We start from the raw sequence: 4,612 nt of genomic DNA on the forward strand, positions 1-4,612 counted from the left end.
CATAATGCGTGCACTACATGAAAACGAATGATTTATTAGGATGAAAATCTGCAAAGAAAGATGAGACCAGGGCAGTGGTGGTCCCTCAGTGTCACGCACACAGAGTAAACTGGAACATCCTGATGCCTGGACTCTAAAGCCAGGTAGTTTAGGCTTTTTATTCTTCAAGACATTTCCCTTTCTTCTTTTTATTATCATAACATAAAATTTGAGACCAGTTCCTGAGATTGAGTGAGATGGAGAAAGTATAGAAATGCAAATATTTATACTCTGATTAAGGATTCATGATAAAATGCTCAGAAAAGGAAAATTTTAGCTCATATTTTCAGAGATCAACATCAGCCCCCTCAACCCCTTGACCAAACATGATTTTTGTGCCTGTCCACTGCGGCTGTGTGATTTGTGTGTATTTACCTGTCCTCTTGTTTTTTGTCTGTCTTTCCCCGCAAGAATGATATCCCTCAAGGGCAGGAATGTGGTACTTTCTGTTCACTGCTGTATGTGCAGTAACTAAAATAGCCCCTGCACTCTGCAGGCACTCAAAGAAATGCTTGTTGAATGGATGAGTCAGCCTCAAGACAGTCTTTGAAACAAAAAGAGTTGTGAGTAGGGGATCTCAGAAGAAATGGAACAAAAATGCAGATCCTCCTCCTCACAGAGCTTTGTCATCTTGCAGAAATGTTGTGACCAGATCTTTAGAAATATCTGGGGTGAATTATATCAAGAGTGAGATGTTTTCCAAAGACAAAGGTACAATAAGATATAAAAATTCATGCCTCTGCCTTATTTTTTGTGTGTGCAGTTGAGGAAAGTTGACTATAGTGTATAATTATAATTATAGTGTATAATTCTTGCTTATTTCCATTTCCACATATGCATCCATGTGGCATATTAACTTAAAGAGAATTTCATGCTTGGGAAAAGCATCTGAATTTAGAAGGAGCTATAACAGAGCTGAGTTCTTTATGATTCAGTGTCTCCTTTTATGTCAAACTGTAGGGCAAAGGTTAACGTGGTATATTTAGGAAGAAAGAAAGAAATGCTGAAATTTGCTGCCGCTCTTCTAAGACAGTTACAATTTCAGGAAGGATTAGCAGGAATTTGAGTGCCAATTAATGATATGAGGCACTTTTAAAAAGCATTCTCTTAACAATGCTTAATCTTATTTAGTTAGAACACTTGAACCTTATTTTATATGCTGAGGAAAAGGCAATATTGAAAGCTATGTGTTAGGTATTTAGCATTTAAAACTTTTAAACTAATTAACCTAAAGGTGTCCAGTAGTTTTTTATTGTCTTTACATACGTAGTTTACAATATATTTATGTCAAAACACTATTTTAATTACTTTAGCCGAGAAAAGTAACACAGTTTTGAGATAATATTGCCGAGAGACAGCAAATGCCCTTGTATAACCTTTTCATCTACTCACCAAAATTGGTTTGGCAAAATCAACAGAACTTTATTTTCCAACTGGCACTGACTCTCCTGAATGTTTACCAAATGCACTTCATTTCTTAATGAGATTCTTTTGGGCTCGCTGTTTAAGTGCCAGAGGGTAGAGCCACGCAGCTAGGGTTGAACAGTGTTTGATTCTGTCCAAAGAGCCAGTTAAGACAATTTAGTCATCAGAATTTTTGGCCTATGTTAGTTGCTAATGCCCATCTGAAATCATGTAGTAACTGCACATTTTAAAATTTACTTTTCTATAAGGCACTTGCTTTAAAATGTAATTGGGAGTTCTGTCTTTATCCTTCTACGACAACAAAAATATTGAGAAATTGTCTGGCCTAAACGTATATTCAGGTTGAATTTGACATAATCCAAGGCAGATGGTGATCTGTGTTATTTTGGTAGAGTTTACATCTTTGGCGTTCTTTAATATTTACTGGTTGATTCAAAATTTAATCACAATGAAATTATTAATGTTAGACACATTTTAAATGTGGTGGATCCCATTATATTTCCCCATATCATAATTTATTTCTTTTTTTAATGACTTTTAAAAAATATTTATTTATTTATTTTTGGTTGCGTTGGGTCTTCGTTGCTGCGCGCGGGCTTTTTCTAGTTGCGGTGAGCGGGGGCTACTTTTCGTTGCGGTGCGCGGGCTTCTCATTGCGGTGGCTTCTCTCATTGCGGAGCACGGGCTCTAGCCATGTGGGCTTCAGTAGTTGTAGCACACAGGCTCAGTAGTTGTGGCTTACGGGCTTAGTTGCTCCGCGGCATGTGAGATCTTCCCGGACCAGGGCTCGAACCTGTGTCTCCTGCATTGGCAGGTGGATTCTTAACCACTGCACCACCAGGGAAGCCTCATAATTTATTTCTTAACTTTATGACCTCACTCTGTGTATTTGGGCAAATCAATTTTCTGAATCTTAGTTTCCTCTTTTATAAAGAGATGTAGATTGACTTGGGACACTTAGAGGTCAAAGACATAGGTCTTGAGTATCAGATGCAGGTTTAATCATGTTTGTTTTCTTACACAGAGATTCAAACAATTTTGAACCAACACTCAAAAATCATGAGATGTCAGGTCAAAAATCCCAATCCCCAAGTTCATTTGAAAAATCGGAAGAGCTCCAAACTCAAAGCCAACGTTCCCTCTTGGCCATAGTGTGTAGGGCTGCTCATCAGCTGCTCTGTAGTTGACCATGGTTCCTATGATGTCTTCTTGCCTCCTTCTCCTGACACTGAAATTAAAAAATATTTCCATTCCATTGTGCTTACAAAATTTCTTTTTAAAAGATACATAATATTCTTCTGTACAAGTGTTTCTAACAAAAGCAAATTTATAAAAGTTAAACCAAGAAGGGGAGTGTTTCAGGAAAATTGAAGAACATATTATGTAGTGGAACTGAAGAATATTCTTATGTATTTAAAATGCAAACCAAGTACCTCTGTGTTAAAAGACTGCAATTTAAGGCACCATTTTTAAACAAACCCCAGTCATAGTGACGAACTACATGAAGAAATGACATGTCACGAAAAACAATGAACTGAAAGGAAAAGACTACAATTTTAAGAGGGTTTATTTTTTAATGTAAGTAAGCACTTCTAGTCTGAAAAGCAGTTACATCATGAATGAAAACAATTTTCTTATCAATACTTTTTTAAAGTGATTAGTTTGGAGATGCTCTTATCATATGAAGAAAAAAAGTACATACAGAAATAGAACAAACGTTGGCAAATACAAGACTAACTGACATAACTGTTGCCCAGAAGCTTGAAAATATAAAGTATGGGTGAGCACACCCAGTCCACATTAAGTAAAAAAAACAAACAGAAACAAAAACTGATTTGTGTTGTTTTCACCTGTTGATGGCATACATTCGTAATGCATTATCAGTGGGATTGTGATGTGATTCAGAGCTTGTGGACATGAGGTTCATGACTGAGATGCACTCATAACATGATTTTGTGTATGAGTGTGTGTATATGTGTGCATGTGTGTTGGATCATTCTGGAAAAGTTTAAGATAAAATTGTCAAGGAAAATGACCGAAGGCAATGTTTCGAAGATGATCAGTTACTTTTGAACTTAATATAACTCTTAAACACCATTTAGAAACATTTGGCAGTGACACACTAGTTACCCTCATTCAATTCATCATTCACCTTGATCTGCTTTAACTAAGAATTTTAAATGGAACTCCTGTTGTACAGGAAGATTAAGCTAGTCATCTGCATATGTTTCCTTGGCTTCAACCATTGTCTACGAACTGCCTGGAAGTTAGCTGATTTGTCATTTGATACTGAACATATTATTTAAGATGTAAAATTCCATGAGTTTCTATCACCTAAAATAAAAATCCATCTCAGCTCACAAGTAAAGATGGAATCAATGAAAGTCTCTTTGTTTTTATTGTTCATCATCTAAGCACCTTATAAAATGCTATGTAGAATAAAGATAGTAATAGTATATGATTTGCTTGCCCAATTTCTTGTGAAATTATGCCTTTCAGAAACCCCTTTGTTAAAGATTAACCTGGCTCATACAGCTTGTCAGAAATCACCTTCTGGAACTTAACAGGACTGTCTAAATGACTTTCCTAAAATTTTTTTTAAAAAAAAGAAAAGAAAAATACAGTTTCAGACTTAAAACTGATGACAGTGACCTCACAGTGTTCAATCATATAATACGGTTAGGTGAGTCAAGAGCTAGAATTAGACATTTTACCATGGTGCAATGCATTTCCAAACATTAAAGGCAACATTGTTGAAATGTCTGACTCTTACAGAAAACTTTGTAGTAGCTATTCTAAGTATAAAAGCTGTGATGTAAAAATTCTGTGTATGGAAGTACCTTAGTTTTATGGAAGTATCTGTTTTCTGGTAGGAAACTGAATAAAATTAAATACTGCTGCTATTAAGAGGTTAAAAGCCAAGGTTCATACACTGTGAAAGCACAGCACAATGTAAAGCGTAAGACCTGAGCTTGATAATAGATGCAGAAGAAAGGGTTTCAAGCTTACTTTACAAATCAAAGGAAATAATAATGATGGAAGGTATGTTTTGTTTTTGGAGATCGATTTCAAATTTAAAATATATTTGCCAGTAACATACTTGTTTTTGTTGCAATATAATTACAACATATTTCAGTACATACAAAGT

Source organism: Balaenoptera physalus (genome assembly GCF_965194825.1).
Source record: "Balaenoptera physalus genome assembly, chromosome: 21".
Taxonomy (NCBI): domain Eukaryota; kingdom Metazoa; phylum Chordata; class Mammalia; order Artiodactyla; family Balaenopteridae; genus Balaenoptera; species Balaenoptera physalus.